Here is a 21,747-nt window from a genome sequence, read left to right as displayed (position 1 = left end):
GTGTTTGGTGCTTGTGTTGCTCTGCTTGTTGCAACACTGCTGAGCATTTTCAGACCTGGATTAGGACTCACCCAGGAAATACTGGAGAAATCCCACCAGTACCACCAGTTCTTCTGCTGTGCCTGACTCAAAGCAAGGATTTGACCTGCATTTTTCCAGGTGAATGACTAACTTCAAGGAAGCCCAGAAGAAGCAAGGGGAAATTCTGTCTCAGCTTCCAAGTTGTTCCACTCGGTGTAAAATGTTTTCTCTCATTGGTTCAGAGTTTTGAAGCAATGTCAGTCTGGGAAAGATTGGATTCATCAGGCTGCAAAGCCATTCCCCCTGTTCATCTGTCATGGTAAATATTTATACCCAACAAAACTGATGGGCTGCAGAGGAGCACTGCCCAGTCTTGGGAATGCATCCACTGAGGTGTGAACTGGAATTTCAGGTCCCAGCCAAGCAGCAAAGGAACTGGAGCACAGAGCTGTAGAGCAGAAGTGCAGCACCACTGCCAGCAGCCTCCTTTGTGGGATGTGAGGGAATCCCTTCCCATCTGTTCCAGGCAGCCTTGCTGGGGGAAAGCCTGTGAGCCACCAGCTCTGAGACACACTGAGCATTTTCCCTCTTCTCGTCACCTTCCCCTTCCTCTCCCTGTGCTCCCTTTTCCTTTCCATTTGCAGGAGGAAATTTGTGTGTTTGTAGCTTTTCTTGTGTTCCAGCCCTGTGCTAACCCGTGCCAGCACGAGCCATATGCCAAAGACAGCCAGGAAAGGTTTGCCTTTTGGAGATGTGACAGGGAAAAACCCCAGCTGCTTATTCACCCTCCCCACAGGCTCCTCTGCAGCCTGTCACACTCCCCACCAGGCTGTTCTGCACAAGAACCTGAAGATGGGATGTTTCCTGAGCTGAGGAGCTCCTTCAAAAAGTGTGAAGTGCATCAGCACACCAGAACTGTGCCCCCAGGCACCCCACTCACAATTATTTCATTACGGAACATCCAGCCACGCCGCCTTTCTGCTGTCAGGGGTGTTTGAGGGATTAAATGAACGTGCTGAAAGGACCTGCTGTGACAGGCATGGCAATGTCAGCGATGCAGAGCTGCCAGCCCAGCTGCCTTGGCCCCGTGTTCCAGGAAAAAAGAGAGGAGCTGGGGGTGAAATCAGAGCCTCTCGCTCTGGGGACGTGAGCAATCAAGTGAATGATGACATTGGGATCGAGCCCTGTTTGACTGGCTCAGCGCAGGAATTTGGCTCCATAACTTGGCCTGGTCTACTCTGGTTTTCATCCAGCTCATCAATAAAATGGAATTCAAGGACTTCACTGTGGATGACAACGTGGAGTGATCTGTCCTGGCCCCATAACCTGGCCCCACACAGAGCACAGAACAGAGCTCAGCACTTTTGCTGCTGCCCCAGCTCCAGCCTGATGCCCTGACCCCAGAGCTGACCCCAGCAGGGCAACTGCATCCATTTGCTGCATAATAAGGTCTGAGGTGTGCCTCTTAAAAGGGATTAAAGCTCCTTCTGCCTCTGTTAAAAGGCACAGATGTGTTTGAGGATCATGAATTTGGGCTCCAAAACTCTTTATAGAAATAAAGCCAAATTCTGATCCTGCTTGCACCAATCAGCTCACTGCAGTGACTCCTGAATTACACCAGCATTAAACTGGGATTTGCCTTCAAAATAATTCCTTTTTCCTCATTCTGGAGCTGCTTACTCCCTTTTTACATCAGGGATAGAGTGAGTCCCTCCTGTTCTATACTTCAGTGATTGAATTATTAAATTTATTCCTAAGTATAGAACAATTAAAATATAAACAATAAATTATTGTCAAGGTCTAGAGGTAGCAGGTTCGATGCTAACATTAGACTGTAGATATTTCTGTTCAGCTGGGATCTGTGTTGCTTTGTGACCCTCTCACAAACAGCAAGAAATGAGAATATGTCCATGTTTAGGGTTCAGAAAAGAAATTCTGTTGCAGAATTTTAGGGGCATTAAAATCAAACAAGTTTTTAAAATCAGAGTTATGTATGCAGGAGCAGCATTACTGCAGTTGTGGAATGAAAAGGAAGAAAGGCCAGAAGATGAAAGACCTGAGCATTTTGCTTCATTTTTTTGTTTGTTTGGGGTTTTTATTTGTTAGGAAACAAGTTATGTTTCTCTTCAGGAAGGTGTTGCTGCAGAAAAGATATTTTATACATGAACTAAGTATCAGATTTCCTTTTTCTCTACATCCCACTGGATTTCCCATTCATCTCAAAAGCAATGAGGGTCATGTCTGTGCCACAGGGCAGAGGGATTAAACCCAAATCTCTGCTCCAATCTGATGGAAATGCTTTCAGAGAGAAATGCACCTGCTGATTAACGAAAGATTGATGGTAGTTTTTCAAAAGCAAAATGAAGTTCCAAAGAAAGCTCAGGAGTGAATGAACACCACTTGGCTCCATGGCAGGGATTAAAGGGGTTTGGGGGGACTTTTTTGTGTCCATTCCTTCCAGTTTCACCCCAGGGTTTAAACAAGGGGAAAGGAAATATAGGGAAAGGAAATACAAAATAACTTCAGACTAAAAGGGAATCTCTCAAACTGGGAAGTGCCAATGTGTGTCTCCATAAAGCTTATTTTATTCTGACCACACAGGTACCTCTTGGTTTGATAAATGGCCTGTGGACACACAGGTGGACCAGAAGAAATGTCCCTTCTCTGGCAGGTGAATGCAGCTGTAACAGGAAAGCCCACAATAAAACATTCCTCCTGCTGTGTCCCAGCTCCTGCTTTCAGGCTGGGTGTTTGGCACAGCCCAGGTTCCCTCCCAGCCTCGCTCTTCCCCCCATGGCATCTCTGCAGCCATGAATGTGCCAAACTCCCGGGGACAGGGATTGCAATCCTGAATTCCCTGGCTCACAATGCAAATTTGCACTTTTCCCACCCCAGTGCTGATGGGGCCAGCACCAAGAAGCTGCTTCACTGGAGATGAGCCTCGAAGAGCAGGGGGTCACACACACCCACATCCATCCAGAAGGACTCTGCTGGCATCATTCAGGCACTAAGCTGCTGTAAAAAGGGAAGGATTCAAGTCCCAGACTGACAGGTGGAGTCAGATGTGCCAAAATGTGGATTTCAATCAATTTCCTTTCAGTCAGTCAGCTTTTCATCCCCTCTCTTAACCCATTATTTGCATTTCAGTCTGATGAGGTATAATTACAGTGTCTGACCTTGTTGTTTCCCCTGGAGACCCATGCAGATGTAAACCAGGGCTTTTAATCAGAAGTTTCTTTGGAGCACAGATCATCTTTTCCACCTCTTCCTGAACGTCCTAACTTGCATGATGCTGTGCTGAAGAGCCCTGCGTTTGAAATTCTGGTTATTTCTAGAATACTGTGAAATCACAGGGGAGAAAGCAAACCTTTGGGACTGGAGCCTACAGGTCTGTAAGGAAAATAATGCCCACTTGTGTTCTGAGGGCCAGACCCTGAGGACACACACAGCAGAGCACCAGTGTTTTATACCCAAGTTTTGTGGATATTGTACATTTGTACATAGAGGAAATCTGAAGAGCACATTTAAGAAGAAAAAAAATAAAAATAAACACCGCATTTTTGATATTCAGATGATGATGATGAGAAATTGAGTTCAAAAAGGCAGTTTTGAACTCAAAAGTGCATTTTTTCAGAGCCTGTTTCAAACACCTCAAGCTGTGGGTCAGCAGCTGGTGCCATCTGACCCTTCTCACTCAAGCTGTAAACACCTGTGCTCTGCCCTCCTGTAAATAGGCTTTGGCAGCAGAGGGTGATGGGCACTGCCTGTGAGCAGAGGATCTCTGTCTCTGTGGGCTTCTCTGTACCAGGTGCTTGTGATGTATCCTCCATGCCAGCAAGAACGGGCCTGCTTGCTCAGCACAGGTGAAATCTCTGCCTTGTTCCATGGCCTTTTGCCTGATGTTATTTATTTTTGGTCTGACTCTGTACATATGCAATGAAATGGCTATTTTTTTTTCCTTTTTTTTTTTTTTTTCCTTTGTATTTGGTTCACCTCCTTGCTTCATAGGGGGTTCTTCTCTGTGGTTGACACTGCTGAAAACAAGCAATAAAACCATCGTGAAGACATTGTGTCTGAGGTGCTCCACCTGGTATTTTAATTTAATCTTCACAGTCCTGGAGAAGACACAGAGAAGGAAAACTAAGAAGGAAGTGGTGAGCTGGGGAGGTTCCTGCTTAGAGTTAACCATAATGACCTCATACTTTGAAAGGTTAACCAGATAGACCAAATCACCTTTAAAATCAGAGAATCATAGAAATACTAACGTTGGAAGGGACCCCTTGCAGTGAGCAGGGACATCTTCAAGTAGATGAGAGTTCTGTGTAGACCTTCTTTGAGAACATCTGTGCCAGCAGAAGAACCAGTACCAAATCCAACATAATTGACCCCAAAAGCTCCACCACTGCTCGAGCTGGGTGCATGGATGGTCCTTTGGAGGCAGGACTGATGCGTGGAGGTGACAACCATGAAATCACGAACACGCTGCGGTCGTTTTGTCACAATCCACAGGTGTGAGATGATTCCTGCATTCACAGGAACTTACAACCCCACACACAAATACAGACATGTTGATTGTTGCTGGAATATCCTCCAGCAAACATCTTTATCGCTCAGAACAAAGCACAAGCCTTCCTCTGTGCTGGAGAAAAGCCCGGCAGGCAACCACAAGTGAACCATAATTGTTCATATCAAAGACACATTATTTGATGCACACGGATATCAGGCAGTGAAAATAGACCTCAACAAGAGGTCAGTGAGCTTTTCCATGTCCATAGGGCCAGTTTGGCCACTCACCCCCTTCTTAAACTGATTTACACCCAGTGCTGACACTACTGATAAAGGCCAAGCCTACAACTTGAAATGACAAGTCTTGGCTGTATTTGTCCCTCTTTCTGCATGGATTAACCATTTTCATTTAAAATCAAGGGGTCTGATGCTCTGGGTGTTCTGAGAAGTGAAGCTGTTTGTACTGACTTCCACTGGATCTCCCTGTGTTGGTTAAGCCAGAAATCAGGAAAACACCTCGTGAGGGCTGGGGAAGGGGAAAACCAGCCAGTTACATTTTTTCTGTGTCTGTATAGGTGAGGATAATCCCATCCCGCCAAAAAAACAGCTTCCACATGAGGAACCCCAATCACTGCTCAGAAATTAATGTAAGTGGGTTTGATGAAGGTCACCTGAGAAGTCTGGGGGAAAAAAAAAATCAGCCTAACCCTCTTTGGTCCCAGCTGTGTGTCCTCTGTGTCCTTCCTGGCCGGCAAAGAGCAAAGCGTGGCTTTTTTAGGCACACACCATTATTCTGAATTTGATGGAACATGCAATCACAACCTCTGGAAGGTTTTGAGTTTGGCTTTTAGGGCTTCTCTGTGTAAGCTCAGTTTTCATGACTGCAATAGCATCTTTCTGTATTAGAAAGAATCATGTTTAAAGATGGAAAATGACATCCTCCTCCTTTGATCCCCCTGTGGTTTCCATGGCAAAATACCAGGATGAGGAATTCTGTGATCTCCATGACATTAAAGCAATTTCCCGTGTAGTGGATCAAACCTAGTGGCTAAATCATCTTCATTGCACATGCAGGTTGTACCTACACCCTCACACTGGAGATATAAACTGAACTGTGACTCAGTACAATCCACAGAGGGGATTTTGGCTGTCCTCAGCTCAGAGAGATGCTGGGTTGTCCGAGGATCCCGAGGACACGTGGCACAAAGAGCCTAGGCATGGTGACACAGCTGTAACACTGCACTTTCTGAAAGCCTAAAAGCCTCTTCTGACACTGACAGGGCTCACAGGGAAATCATTCCTGCTACAGAACCCTACAGAAGCAGTGTGATCCCCGCTGCGCGGGGAATAGCGCACTCTGACTCCATGCTGCAGAAGGCTGAATAAATTGCTTTTATTAAGCTAAATTATATTGCATTAATACTGTACTATACTAGAACTGTCTCATACTAAAAAGATACTCAAGAAAAAACCCATGACTGTTTCCAGACAGTCACGACACAGCTTTGACCCAACTGGCCAATCAATCCAAACAACCATCACCAGTGTCCAATTAACAAATCACTCTTGGGTACACAATCTCCATAACACATTCCACATGTGCCAAACAACAGGCGCAGCCAACAGAGATAAGAATTGTTTTCTTCTTTCTCTGCGCTTTCTCACTGTGTCTCACAACTTCCCAGGAAAAATCCTGGGAGAGAGAATTGTGTCGCCCTCTGTTCAGAGAATGTGAATACCACAGAACCCTTTATGCATTTACTCCTTTGCTGGATCATAAGAACAAAGGCAGGTGAGTGGCAATGTCATCTTAAAATAGCCATTTCCCAGGTCACAGAGTCACAGGATCACTGAGGTTGGGAAAGCCCTCCAAGACCACTGAGCCCAGCCTGTTGTTGATGTCCACCTTGTCACCAGCCCAGAGCACTGAGTGCCACCTCCAGCCCTTCCTTGGACACCTCCAGGGGTGGGGACTCCACCAGCCCCTGTCAGGCACTGGTCTAGGTGTGGAAAGCTCAGAACTAAACTGGCCTTGCATCCAAAGACCAGAGAGGCAAAAGTTTCCTGTCCATGGCAACAGATCCCTTTTTATGGATCTAAACCTCTCCTAGAGTCCATCCCCCCCCATCAATACTGATTAAACTCCCCTTAGAAACATCCCCACTCCTCCCAGTCTAGATCAACACCTTGAATCCTTCCCACACACAGCCTAAGGGTACAGGAAGTAACTTGGAATGCTGAAACCAGCCAATATCAATCATCCCTGCCCTTGGTTTGCAGAGCAAATCTACATGATTATTGTACAATGTCTGAGATAGAGGGAGGAAAAAGAAAGGAAAACATTTGGCTGGTAAGCCTGTGATTTGATGTGCTTGTTGGGGAAGACAGGACAATCTAAAGCACGTTTTGTTGTCCAAACATTAAGAGGAATCATAAAATCACAGAATGGTTTGGGATGGAAGCAACCCCAAAGCTCATTTTGTTCCACCCCCTGCAATGGGCAGGGCACCTGCCACACACCAAGTTGCTCCAAGCCCCATCCAGCCTGGCCATGAACATTTCCAGGGGTGGGACAATTAATTCAACTCAGAACTTCAATGCATTGATAATTAGGTGTCCTGGGTGACAAACAGAAGTTCTGTCACTTAATATCAGCTCCAAATCAAGGAAGTGGCTTTTAAAGCACAGGGATGCCAATACTCAATGTGAAATAAACTAGGGTTGAACCAACACCCACAGATTTGTCTTTCTCTCCTGAAAAGTGTCTGCACCCAGTTGTCATTTTTTTTTACCTGAATCCACTTGTGAAACTTATTTTACAAATGAAGTAAAATACCAGCAGCAGGGCCCAACACTGAGGTGGGCACTGCTGCCAAGAATCTGCCTCCCTCAGCTCTTAGAGATTTATTGCTCTGGGATACCTATTTCAATGGCTGTTCCTTATCAGCCACTTAATCCTGAGCTCTTTGGTATAAAGCCATTAAAATCCATAATATTTCATTATGTCCTATCTGCTTCCAGCTAAAAAAATATGGGGATCTGGGAGAAATATGACCTGCGTTGGCAGTGAGGAAGGAATTTATTATGTTTAAGAGATTTATGTGTGTAATGTGATTTCTGGGTTGGAATGCATGCAGGTTCTCATTCCATCCCATCAAGTATTTCCCATCAAGTATGATCTAGTTGGCCACTAAATTCCAGTTCTCCTCGTGTCCTCTTTAGTTCACAGGTAAGAGTCTAAACAGGGGGCTCCAGGAATTCTCAGGCTTTTGAGATAATTCCAAACATGATGGTCCCTGATGGGAGAAGATCCTTCTTGGCTGGGTAGGAGCTCAGCCCTTTCCCAGTTTGTGATGGTCACATTTCCAAGGATCTCTTTGCAAATTACCCGACCTGGAGAAGACTGGAAGGTTTTATCCTCCCCTGCTTCCATTACTGGCCAGGAACCCTCAGTTTCTGAGACAATTACTGTAATTTTGGCCAGAACTGGGCAAGGATAAAGCTTGGAATCAAAATTATAGAGTACAACTCAGTCCTGGGCTCTCAACAGCTCCCCCATCTCCAAGGAAAGATTTGAAATTCATCAGCTGGATCAGTGATTAGGGCTTGTGTGAACAACTGATTGCATTTGTTTGGCTGCTGGGGAGGAAAGGAAAAAGGAAAAAGGAAAAAGGAAAAAGGAAAAAGGAAAGGGGGATGGCACTGCCTCCCTCCCACTGACTCATCTTAGGGCACCTAAATAAAGTGAGAGCAACAATTCAGATCAAGACTGAGTCCTGGCTTTGGACAGCCTGCTCTAGTGGAAGGTGTCCCTGCCCATGACAGGGGGTTGGAACAAGGTGGTTTTTAAGGCCCCTTCCAACGCAAACCATCCTGGCATTTGATATCCAACTGCATCCGTTCATTTTTTCCTATGTACACAATTATTTATTTGTCTGTAGTTAAAATACACATCATTCTCATGGCAGGTTAGAAACACAAGGTTGATCTGTGGAGCTCAGGAGCAGCAAGAGTCAATGAGCACCTTTTCTAACATCAAAAAACGATGTATAGAATTCAGCAACTCTCATCATTCAAACCGAATCTAATTACAGTGCAAAATGTAAATTAATGCAACGTTCTTTGGAGAGCTGCTCACATCCATAGTAATATGCCAGCTCTGGAAGCTGCCCAAGCATTGAACAAGAGTGAAATTCTTCAGATTCAACACCAAGTGCTACGGTCTGTTCACAAAGAAAAAGCATTTTAGGTGTCATTAAGGCAAAGTTTAAAGCAGAAATTGTTCCAGCAAGAGAGAAATTTCCAGGGAGCTTTTGGGATGGGGTCCCACACACACATCTGGAGGTAAACAAGTCCTTGAGGAGCCAAGGGCTGGCAAGGTGCTGGAGAAGTGCAGGCTGACACACAGGTTTGAAGCACTTCAGCAATGAAGACAAATGAGAGTCCTCACTGTTGTCATCTGGCTGCAGAAGCTCACTACCAAAGTTTTTACATTTTAGAAACCAAAAAATTGCCAAATTAAAACTAACACTGCTCAGCTAGGTGAGGTGGACAATGAAAATTTTCTTTATTCTGAATTCATGTTAATTCTGAACCCCGATTTAAAGCTGTTCTGACCTTCTCCAGGTGTGAGCACTTCTGTTGGATAGGTTTGCATTCTTCACCCAATCTTAGCAGGGTACGCACAAATTCCTCACGTCAGGAATAGATCCCACAGGTGGAATTCAGCCCTAGAATGTGGACAAACTTTCCATCCAATGTTTCTCTCCAGAAAAGCAATGTGTCTCTACAGAGAGAAGCTGAAAAACATTTCATTGTACATAAAGCAACGCTGGCTTCTCTCTGCTGGGTGGGACAGGGTGTGAAAAACTACTGTCAGCTTTGTAAACACAAAGAGAATTGTTATTTTATTTTTACATACTTGTTATTTTAGTGTTGACTTTCTGGGAGAAAATCCTCTCACCTGGTTTTAGGTGTCTATTAAGCAGCTATTAATGCCAGAGCCACTCATTGGAACTCATTTCTAGGGAGTCCTTGTCAATGCAGTTAATTCAGTTTAGGCTGAAATTCATCTGTGCAGGTGCAGCAGATAAATTTAAACTCAATTTAAATATATTTAAATAACCCCAGGTTATCTGATTTAGGACTTTGGAAACTAAAAGACAGAGAAGACACTGAAATTCCCAATTTTTCTCTTTGAAAAGGGCAAAATGTGCACCACACAAAGTCCTCCTCTTGCTGACTGCATTGCATGAAAACCATAAAGGAGGGATTTAGGGACTCCTGATGGATGTGAACTCCTCTGCAAAGGTCTAAGGTGATGATTACAGTGCTGCCAAGGAGAACCTGGACTGTCAGTTCTTTATCTTCTTTTCTGCCTCTGTCAGAGTCCAGATTGAAAGCACCGGAGATGGTATTTCATGTTCAGACTCAGATGTTTATTCTCTTATCTACATCACAGTCCTACCAGCCATAAGTTCTACAGCATTTCACTAACAAGCTACAAGATGGCCTCATATCTATCCCTACAAGGTCTTTTAAGGATCAACTGTCCAATTAAGAAATGACACCTAAATTATTTTTACTTTTAACCCAATAACCAACCACCCGTGCCTGCAATGAGGACTTTTTTATCCAATTACACAAAACCACCCAAACCCATGAAGAAAAAGGTGAAGAAGGACCAGCTTCCACCCCAAAACATCCATCTTGCTTTCTATCTATTCCTGTATTCTAAACCCTTAAACTCTGAGTTTACCACCCTGTGATATCACACACTTCTATCCAAACTCCACACCCACAATCCCAGTTCTGTCATTCCATTTTGGAAGCTTCTCCACGGCCTCAGGTCAATGCAGAGTTCTCCTGGGGGTCAGTGCCTGTCAGCACAGAAAGTCCAAAATTCTCAGCAGCCAGGGTTCCAACACTGGACATCCAAGGACTGGATGGATCACCAGCATCCACCACTGTCCTTGGCATTCTGAGACACAGCTGCTCTGGTTCCTGTCAGATTAGTGAATACAGAAATTGCCAACAAGTTCTTGTGAAGAAAGATCTGCATCATGGGAAACAACATCAGTAAAAAAGGTGTGATGAAGAAGATATTACACAAACCCATTTCCCTTCAAAGCCAGGGGAGGAAAGTGACAACAATCATTGTTTTGTTTGAAATACACACCTGAACACCTCACAGGATATCCAGTACTCTCTCCTCATAGAAATATTTGGGCTTTGCTTCTGCTCTGTGTTAATATTGAAATCCAATTCTTGTGATAAGAACTTTTTTGTGATCAATGCGTATGGAAACCTTGAATATTACAGTATTAAAAAACACTTGTCACCAAAAGGACACTGCTGTTGTTAAGAACATAATTATCTTTGCTACATTAGCACTTAGTGAATGTTCCCATTTGTAAAGAAAACATAAATTCAGAGCTTTTAAAAAAAGTAGAGAAAACATTTTCTACCTCCAGTAATACACCTAAAACTCATGACCTTGGCTCAGTGACAGGAATAATTTTTTGGGGCACTGTGAGTTCAACAGAGAGATTTTGACTGTGGCTTCAGCAAAAAGAGATTGACTGGGAGAGAGTAACCCCCAGATGATCATTAATACAGTTATTTTCCCTGTGGGCTGTAAAAAATTCTTTCTTCCCCAAAGACAAAATGAGAACAAACCCAAACTTCAATTTATTCCATTTCTTTACTAATGGAATATTAATTTTTGTTTTTCACAGGGCCGTTTGGGAGGTTTGGGTTTAATATATTGAAATTGCAGCTGTATGCATTTGAATTATTTATGCAGCCAGACATGTAGGCTGTGATTAAGCTTCTTATTTGGTTGTAACACGAGGTTCATTTCTTCTGCTCATTGATTTAGCATGAGGAAAATTTCCCCACAGCACTGCTTCACAATAAATTGCTATTGGCAGATAGAAATGTCAGGTTTACCCTCCAGATGGGAGCAATAAGAGATCAGACCTTTGCTGGTTCCATTTATCCTGCTGCACGCGTGACAAGAGATGTGTGTTGCTCTCTCCTGACTCTGTCTCTTCTCCAATGCACGACTACATCGAGGCATTTTTCCAGAGGTTCATTTTGTGGCTACAAAAAACACAGCTCAGCGTCCATGAAACCAGCTCAGACAAACTTCTCAGGCCCAATTTTCAACTTTGCCATGAATCTGTTCAAGTTGAAATAATGTTTTGATTTCCTGGGTTGCATTTTTACAGCGAATCTCTTTATAATCACGGGAGACTTGGTCAGTACCATGGAATCATGGAATGGTTTGGGTTGGAAGGGACCTCAAAGTTCCCCTCATCCCACCCTCTGCCATGGGCAGGGACACCTTCCACCATCCCAGGCTGCTCCAAGCCCTGTCCAATTTGGTCTTGGACACTTCCAGGGATCCAGTGGCAGCCACAGCTGCTCTGGGCACCCTGTGCCAGGGCCTCAGCATCCTCACAGGGCAGAATTTCTTCATGATATCCAATCTAAACCTCCTCTCTTTTCAAGCCCCACAGCATCTGCTACAACTCTCCAAGCCTGTTTTTGGGCAGTTGAAAACCTCACCCAAAGTGCCCATTTCTTTCCTTGAATAAAGGATTCCTTGGGATCAGCTGGAGATATCAGCAGTGGCAATGTCTGATGCCTGGCCAGGACAATTCACTCACTGTTGCACATCGTGATTTTTTTTTGACTATAAGTGCTACAAAACAAGGAGCCTTTTTTTTCCTTTGGGTGCAATATCTATTGAACAGAATTTTAATTTATTTTTTCGAACAGTTTTGAGCAAGTTAGTACAGTCCAGGGGTAACACTATGGCTTTCAAGATCCCAAACAGAAAAAAACCACTCTGGATAAAGCTGCCACTTTACACAAGCAAAGATACCAGAAAAATACATTCCTAAGTTACCAGGGAGGGATGAAGCGCTCTGAAAAACACATTGAAAATGCAAGTGGTAGTGGAATTATATAATTCCCTATGATATCCAGTGGTTGTCCATTCTATTGCTGCCAGTTGCCTTCTCCAGACATTTAGAAAGTGCAGGGAAATAGTTTTGGACCTTCCTGAAGGAGCTGAAAGCAGGCTCTTCGTGTGCAGGAAGAGGGAGGCAGTGGAGAAGCTGGAGGAAAGCAGGAGCTGTGTGAACATCCTGAAAACCACAGATCTTGGCTCCATCTTCAACTACAGGCCCGTTTCTCCCACTGCAGTTTCTCATAGAGTCACAGAATGGTTTGGATTGGAAAAGACCTTAAAGACCACCTAATTCCAACCCCCACCATGGGCAAGGGGCTGGAACTGAATGACCCTTAAGATCCTTTCCAACCCAAACCATTCCAGGAATCCACGTCTAGGATGGTCAGGTGGGATTTTGGGATGCTGTAGTCATTGCACACAATCCTTCCATGGGTGTGCCTTGGGACAGAATAATTCTGTTCTACCCTAAAATGAAATTCTCTGGTACAGAAGAGGATTTGCTTACTGGTTGAGCTCAGCTTAATCCTGTTTAGCACAAGGAGAGGCTGCACAGCCAAACTGCCCACGGCTTTTCCAGAGTGAACTCCTCAGCTGGAATCAGAGAAGGAGCTAAACCCCAAGTGGTGGGAACAAGCATGGGGTCCCTAGAGCTCCCTCTGATTTAGAATTTAGAAATTAAGAATTCCTGAATTTAGAAAACCTCGGACAATCTTTGCCTTTTACCAAAAGTATTTAATTTCCAAACACCATGACCTGAGCTCCTGCAGTGACAACTCAGGTGCCACATTGTCCTAGACTGCAAGGCAAGATGTATTCAATTGCCATCTGTTAGAGGTAGGGCAGTTATCTTCTCTTAATTGGGCAGTTTTCTTTATCTCTTCCACAATCAATCCTCTCTCAGGGGAGACATCTGCTGTTAATGGGCTATTGAATGTCACTGCATGACTGATAAAAGTTACAGCATCCCATTGTGAGATGCTCCGCCCAGAGGGAGGAGCCAAGCATTCCTACCTGGATATAATCTTGAGTTTCTAGAACACCAGCATGACTTTTTCTGCGCTGGATTTCCCAGAGGAACAGCTGCCTCTTCCACTGCATCTTCAGAGGAAGACTGCACCCTTTTCTACAGGATCCCTGCTCCAACAGAACCACACCTGGCACTCCAGGAGGACTGCAGCCACAATTCCAATTGGACTGCTGCCAACAGCCTGTCCAACAGGGTGTCAGGTTGTATTCTGACTCTGTCAGTGTTGTTTTGGGGTTCACTGTTTTGGGGTTCCATTGTTTATCTTTTTATTTTCTTCCCTAATAAAGAACTGTTATTCCTGCTTCCATATTTTTGCCTGAGAGCTCCCCTTAATTTCAAATTTATAGCAATTCAGAGGGAAGGGGTCTACATTTTTTTTTTTTCCATTTCAGGGGAAGCTCCTGCCTTCCTTAGCAGACACCTGTCTTTCCAAACCAAGACACACATCCATGATGCAGCCGTGACACATGAGACACAGGTAAGAACCCGGTGCTTTCATTGCCCTCATGGGCCATTTTTCAACTGCAGACAGGGCACCTGGAGGATTTTCTTGCCAGGTAGAAGCAGCAAACACATCCTCTGGTGTGTGCTGCAGCTTTGCACTTTCCTGCAGGCTTTGCAGGAGCCTTTGTGCAGGGGGGATGCACCACGGGGGTGTCCTGTGGGAATCAGAAAAATAGAAACTTCCACAAACACAGGAGGGTTTGACTTGCAGCCTTGGGAGAAGCTTGGATTGATGTAAAAATACAATACACAGACATTAAACAGAAAAATCATAAACTTGTGTTTCTGTAGTTGCAAGTAAGAATATGCCTTAAGTAAGTAGAAAACTGTATTAATGAGATGGTGAAGGGTTTATAATGTAGGGGTGTGGTTGTATAGAGTAAATTAATAGCTTAGGAGTTATAATAGAAGCATTTGTATGCATGTGAGACAGAAGCCATTTGGACAAAAGTATCTGCAGTGCAGGAGAAGTAAGTAAAGGTGATAGGTCAGAAAAGCAAAATACACCCTTGTAGCAACTGTCCATCGGATTAGAAAGTTCTGTGTTGTCTTGTAAGAAAGAACTTGTGACTACTCTTGAGCTGTGGCTGACTGCTTGCTCCTCTAAAATCTCACAGCCTCTGAGACTGATGTTTATCTGAGCAATAAATCGTTCTTAGCCCAAAAATAATCCCATCCCTTCGTTATTAGGGGTGATAATGATAATGTCCCAGAGGGTTGCACAGCACATTGCCCTTTCTGCATCCCAGAAATTAAAAACACTCTGTAAGAGGTGTGTCCTCACCCAGCCTGGCCCCTGTAGGAGCTGTAAGACATTAACATGCAGAGGAGCTGCTCTCTGCTTGCTCAAGAGGTGCAGTGCACTGGCAGGGAGCCCAAAAGGAGGAGGGAGGAGGGCCTGGCAGCTGTTGGAGGCACTTGAAAAAGAGATCAAAGCATATTAAGTCATTGTCCTTCTCCGTTCCCCATTTCCACAGCATGAAGAAAAAGCTTTCTTTTTCTTTCCTGTGAATGATACCTCAAGCAACTGTTCCTAACTGCAGGAATGATCCCTAAGGTGCCTTCCAACACAAACCACTCCTTATTTCTCTGAATCCCTCCTTATCTCTGGGCTTTGCCATGATGGAGACACAGCAGGAGGAGCAGGTTTGGATGTGGGTCTGATGCCCTTTTTCCACGTCTCTGCACCAGCCTGTCTCCCTCTGTGTAAAAGGAGGAGCTGCATTCCTGCCCTCCCTCAAAGAGCCTTGGGCGATTTCTGGTCTGGAAGCTCTGCTGCGTCCCTGCATTAAACCTGAGGAGCAGCTGAGCATTGGTAGAGCAGAAATAAAGAGAGAATCAAGGGTTTTCACTCAGGTGCTGCTGCTCCTCCTCCAAAACATCTTCTGCTATTGTGACAAAGACTCTCTTTATGTCCAAGGATTGTTTTCCGTACTTTTGTCACATTTCCAAGGGGAAGTAGCATTGATTTGAGGAGGTCAGGTTTAGATGAGATATTTGGAAGAAATTCTGCCCTGTGAGGGTGCTGAGGCCCTGGCAAAGGGTGCCCAGAGAATCTGTGGCTGCCCCTGGATCCCTGGAAGTGTCCAAGGCCAGGTTGGATGGGGCTTGGAGCAGCCTGGGGTAGTGGAAGGTGTCCCTGCCCATGGCAGGAGTGGAATGAGATGATCATTAAGGTCTTTTCTAATCCAAACCATTCTGTGGCTCCATGAAAGACCACAGTGGCATTGGTGCATTGCCCTGTGACCCTACTACCATAACACCAGGTTTGCAGGTGAGATTTAACTACATAGGCAGTCCTGATAACAACTGAAATTATGTCCACAAAGTGCCAGGGAACATTTTCAGACGCTCAAATTGATCAGTCCTGTGGTGATATTGCTACAGTACTCCTTGGCGTGCCTTGTGCTGAGGATAAATGGCACATTCCCAAAGAATTTCTGGGAGTGTCTCATGGGGGAAGGTGGTGTGGGTCATTCCTGATGAACATTTTGGCTGGAACATCATATTTTGGAAAGTCAGAGTTTAATAAGATAGCAGTGGGCCATTCCAGCAGGCCTCAATACCAAACCTATTTCACCCACTGCAATAGCTGTCTCCTTAGTGTTTATTCCAATTTTTTTCTGGGTCTCTTTGCATTGTCAGACCTTACAGGTTATAAGGGCATTGCTTGGGCAGCAGGATGGCATGAACAGCATCTCTGAGCTGGCTTTAGGGTGTCTGAAGTGCCACCAAAACCAGTCATGAGGAAGAAACCTGACCTCAGGACAACCCCTGCTCTCCATGGATTATGATTTTCTTTCTGTTCTCCCCAAACTTTTCATAAATGGGCATTAAAATTCATGTATTACTCCATGTAGGATTGATGAGATGACCGTGGATGTTCTCCTCCTGCTACAGCTTTGAATTTATAGGATATTTCTATGTTTTATTTATAAGAAATGCATCTATATTTATGCTTATTTCATATTTATATTTATATTTAAATTGATGCTTAGATATTTATATTCCTATTATCTACTTTTAGCAGCAAATATTTCACAGGCCCAGTGATCCCAGCTCCTTTCAGCCTTGCAGGCAGTGCAGTGACTCATTCCAGTCCTCTGCAATTCCTCTTTTCTGTGAGTCTCTCCTCAAGGCAGACAAGCCATGTAAATTAATTTCTCTGGTTTGTAACTTGTTTATTGGGATTTCACCTCGGGGGCAGCATGAGCAGGCACATGTGAGAGTATTTTCCCCCTAATCCTTCTCTTTAGGTTTGCCCAAGTCCCATTAGCGTTGCCCAACTTTTGAAAGTTTGGCTTGGCAGTTTTAAAAGTGCTTTTGAAATGCAACTTCAGTGGGTAATACCCCATAAAAAAGGGAGGGATGGAAACAGCAGAAACAGCATCCTGTGGCATCAATCACCCCTCAGGCTCTCTCTCAGGGTCTGCGGTGTCAGGATGACCCCAAGACTGTAAAAGTCCTTGTTCTCCCAGCCCGTGCAGCCAAAGAAGGAGTCTGAATGTGTAAGATCAGCTTCTCAAGGTTGTTTATTTTTCCTTATCTATAACATTCTTTCTCTGACCTGCCGAGCTCTGGCTAGCAAGGAGGCCATGGCATTCTGTCTGGCAATCACCCTCTCGAGCGGTGATTACATTTTATATCAAGAGTTACATATAGCCTGTTTACAATATCGTGCCAATATCTATCATCTATGTTGGACAGTGTGTCCCCATCCCAAACCAATAGAAAAGTGTCACCATCACACCAAGACATGGAGGACAAGAAGAAGGAGAAGAAGGCCAGGACATGCCCAAATCATTCCATCTTGACACCCTGAATCCTAGTCTAAAAACCCCAAAATTCTACTTTTTCACCCTGTGTTAATTCAAATATCACACTACTCAAACCCTTATGGCTTGTAATTCCTCATACAAAGTTGGCAGTTTTTTCCATGGGCTAAAATCGAATCCACAGGTGCTTTTGACTTCATGCCAAGGTCTCCGAGCCCCCTGGCAGGGTCTCGAGACAGCCAGGGCAGCCAGAGGGATGTCCTGGACTCCAACAGCTCTCATCCCTCTTCTGCAGCAGGGCTGGAATCCCTCAAAGAAACTGACTGCAAGATTAAGGAAGGAAAAGTGACCCTGCCACTGGAACCTGCTCAACCATTCCAGAAACACATTCCCTGTAAAAACAGTCCCAAGAGGAAAAACAGGATGGAAAGGCATGCCTAGCCCAGATTGTTCAGTCTGTGATGAAAACAGGAAAATGAGGTGAGCGTAGTGAAAGTAGCAATATTTTTATATTTATTAAAATGTCCCAGGCATATTTGGAGGCTTAAACTTCAGCAGATTTGTGGGTCCAGCTTCTTACCTCCACTCAGGGGAGAGCAATAGACCCATTTCCAGGTAGTGGTCCAGAACAGGAATAATTTGGGATCCCTGCAGTGTTTCCTGCTACTGCCCCTTTTCTGTTCTCAGCCTTTCTCATGACCAAAACAATTTTTGGCAGAGGGGAGAAATGGGATTTTTACTGTGATGGTGAAAGTGGAATATTGGGTGCCTAGGGAAAGAGCCTGGCAAGGTTTATTTTCTCCTGTGCTTCAAAACCAGTCAACTGAGTGTCTCTACTCCAGATAAATACTCCGTGTTCTATGATTGGATCTATAAATGAGATTTTTTTTTTTTTGGTGGTTTAGGTGCTAATCATCAATGAAGCAGCATTAAACTGCCCCGTCCAGTCGCTTTTATCTCCAGCAAATGGTTTTCATGAAACTACACTTCTCTCTTGTACATCCCTTAAAGGTTGTGTCAGCACAGTGAGGGCTTCATCCAGCAGTCAGAGAAATAAATGGAAATACTTGTCTTGACCTCGGGAGGAGGTGGGGAAAGCTGGATGAGGTGAAGCCTGGCACAAATGGAGACATCTCTCACAGCAGTGGCACAGGAAGAGAGAAAGATCTTCCTGAAGTCTCTCTGTGCTCCTTCTGTGCTGGCAAATCCTTTGTTACTTCAACAGAGCACCTCAGAAATGCTTTTGGATTTAACCAAAAACCACTGAAGCAGTGTTAGTCACAGCTCTGGACTCCTCTCTGACAGTGACCTTCAGCCTGGGCCAAGAGGATGTTTGCTGAGGCACAAGATTTTCCTCATCAGGTGTGAGAATCCAGTCCAAAACCACTGGAGCAAATTTTCTCCCTTTTTCTGGAAGATAATACAGATATCAAATTTAGCAGCAACATTGCTCTATTCATGGTTTCATTCATTGAATTAAGGACATTAATTTTTCCTTGAGTGAGCTCTCAGCAGGAGACATCCCAGAAAAGCGCTCACTCAAAAGAAAAAAAAAAAAAGGCTAAAACCTCCCTTGATAATTTTTTACTCCAATATTTATATAATTATTATTATACTCCAATATTTATAATAATTAATCACCTTCCATCCAGCTGTCAACTCCAAGGCTGGCAGTTAAGTCACATCAGGGCATTCAGGTTGCTGCCTGCAGGTTTTAGACTGGGATCAAGGTTTTAGCCTCATGGGGGCTTTTTCCTGGCTGTCCACAGGAACCCCAAACCAGCAAACAGCATGACAAATCTACCAGGCTGGGCAAGGACGGGAGCTAATTGGAAACCTAACCATAATTTCTAAGGTCAGAAAAAACCTCAGAGATCAAATCCAGAAGATCTGTATTTGTCTTGTAGGTTGGAACACATTGCCATCAGCAGAACAAGTGCCTTCACAAAAACCTTCTCCATGGAACTGGGAGCAAGTTTCTATGGCAAATTACTGTGTCCTGCAGGCATCAAAGTTAATTTGGAATGAGGCAGCTGAAATAACTCTGCCTGAAATAGTCTGGGCTTATATCAGCACCTGACTGTAGCCAGAAAGGGTTAAGCATTAATTTTGAAGACCCCAGTTTCAGGATAAATTGACAAATCTGATGCATTGGGAACCAGCCCTAAATAATTTTCCAAGAATCTCTTTAATTTTCCAAGAATCTCTCCTTTATCAGACAGAGGAATTGGAGCCATAAAGAAACAGCTCAGGTAAAGATTACCCAGAGGTCAAAGGTGAGAATAAAAACTGCACCTTTGCCACCCCAATCTAGCCACAGCAGCCACTGGGATTCCCAGCTGAGGCAGGAGTGGTGTGGGAGGGCCCTGATGAGTCTCTCCATTGGCCTCATTAGGATTTGGATCAAATATTGAGGCTAATTTTTCTCTGTTCCCCCATGGAGCTGTGCTCTTAAATGATTTATGCAAATGAGGTGCATCTGTTAAATTTGCAATGCTGCAGGCATCAATATGCAAGTGTTAGAAACAGTTCTGTATTCGAGAAACCTGAGCAAAACACTGATTTTCCCCTGAAAAAATGAACACTGAAGGAGCTGGGATAAAGCTGATTCTTTCAAGTACATATCTAAAGAAAGGCAGAATAATTTCCTATGTATCCCTGCCCTCTATTATTCACTGAAAAGGGTCTCATTTTTTATGTCTTTGTAAATATCCTGCTGTCCATGATTATGCATTGTCATGACTCTTTTGTGATGAAATAACCAATCCAGCTGCTCTGGAATTAAGCTGAAGTTTGCTAGTGGTTTTTTGTTTGTTTGTTTGTTTGTTTGTTTGTTTTTTGTTAGGGGAAAAGGTGCAGAGCAATCTCTTGCTCCTTGAATTCAGGGAACCAGCCCTATTGGAAATAATGCTCAGAGTTAATCCACTGATGGCTTGACAGCCCAGCCTTCCAAGCCCTGGAAAACCTGGGAGGGTTTTAATTCACACCTGATTCTCACCTGCAGGCAGCATCCTCATGGCCATGGCCACCACCCTGGAATCATGGAATCCTTAAGGTTGGAAAAGACCTCATCAAGTCCAAGAATCAAGCCAGAACCATCACCATGTTCACCCCTGAATAATGTCCTCAAGCTCCAAATTTCTGAATCTTCGAAATCCCTCCAGCGATGGCGATGGCACCACTTCCCTGGGCAGCCTGTTCCAATGCCTGACCACCCTTCCTGTGAAGAATTTTTCCTAAATATCCAACCTAAACCATCCCAGGCATATCTTCACAGAATTCCCAGAATGACCAGGTTGGAAGAGACCTTCAAGATCATCAAGTCCAACCCAGCCCCAACACCTCAACTCAGCCCTGGCACCCAGTGCCACATCCAGGCTTTGTTAAACACACCCAGGGATGGTGACTGCACCACCTCCCCGGGCAGCCATTCCAGAACTTTATCACCTTTCTGTAAAAAACTTTTTCCTGATATCCAACCTAAACTTCCCTTGGTGCAGCTGGAGGCTATGTGCTCTGGTTCTGTCAGTTCCTGGAGAAAGAGCCCAAGCCCAGCTGAGCACAGGCACCTTTCAGGAGCTGTGGAGAGTGCTGAGGTCACCCCTGAGTCTCCTTTTCTCCAGGCTGAGCACCCCCAGCTCCCTCAGCCGTTCCTCACAGGGTTTGTGTTCCCAGCCCCTCTCCAGCCTCGTTGCCTCCTCTGGACGTGCTTGAGCGTCCCAACGTCCTTCCCAAACCTCGAGGGCACGGCACTCGAGGTGTGCCCTCACCTGTGCCAGGTGCAGGGGCAGAATGACCTCCCTGCTCCTGCTGGTCACACCACTCCTGATCCAAGCCAGGAGCAGTCGGCCTTTGGCCACCAGGGCCTGCTGCTGGCTCGTGTCCAGCCTGCTGTCCATCTGGTCCCTCTCTGCCTGGCCACTGTCCAGCCACACCATCCCCAGCCTAGAGCACTGCAGGGGGTTATTGTGGCCAAAGCGCAGGACTGGGCACTTGGATTTATTAAACTTCATCTTACTGGACTCTGCCCATCCCTCCAATCATTCCAGGTGTCTCTGCAGAGCCCTCCTGCCTTCCAACAGATGGACACAGCTCCCAGCTCAGTGTTGCCTGCAAATTTACTAATGAAAAACTCAATCCTCTCATCCATGTCATCAATAAAGATATTGAAGCAAGCTAGCCCCAGCACAGACCCCTGAGGGACACCACTGGTGGCTGTCCCCAGCTGGATGCAGCACTGCTCACCACCACCCTCTGGGCCGGCCATCCACCCATCCTGAGGCCATTTTGTCTCTTGAGAGATTTTTGAGGAACAACTCATTTCAGGTGACCACACAGAAAAGTCTGCTGCCTTTTGAGAGGCAGGTACCTCACCAGGCTCCAAATGTTGCTCCAGAATGACATAAGCCTCTCACCGAATCTTCATCACAGCT

The 21,747-nt window shown here is 44.9% G+C and overlaps 1 long non-coding RNA gene across 1 annotated transcript; it reads right to left on the bottom strand.

The window, feature by feature from the left end:
• Positions 1 to 4,088: 4,088 nt before the first annotated feature.
• On the bottom strand, positions 4,089 to 4,451 carry LOC128818037 (uncharacterized). Its single transcript, XR_008440375.1, has 2 exons — positions 4,287 to 4,451; positions 4,089 to 4,136 (listed from the first exon to the last, which is right to left on the bottom strand). It is a non-coding gene; the product is annotated as an uncharacterized LOC128818037 (long non-coding RNA).
• Positions 4,452 to 21,747: the final 17,296 nt, after the last annotated feature.

This window comes from Vidua macroura, chromosome 1, assembly GCF_024509145.1.
Source record: "Vidua macroura isolate BioBank_ID:100142 chromosome 1, ASM2450914v1, whole genome shotgun sequence".
In the NCBI taxonomy this organism is placed as follows: Eukaryota; Metazoa; Chordata; class Aves; order Passeriformes; family Viduidae; genus Vidua; species Vidua macroura.
This window is presented reverse-complemented; position numbering and strand designations above follow the sequence as displayed.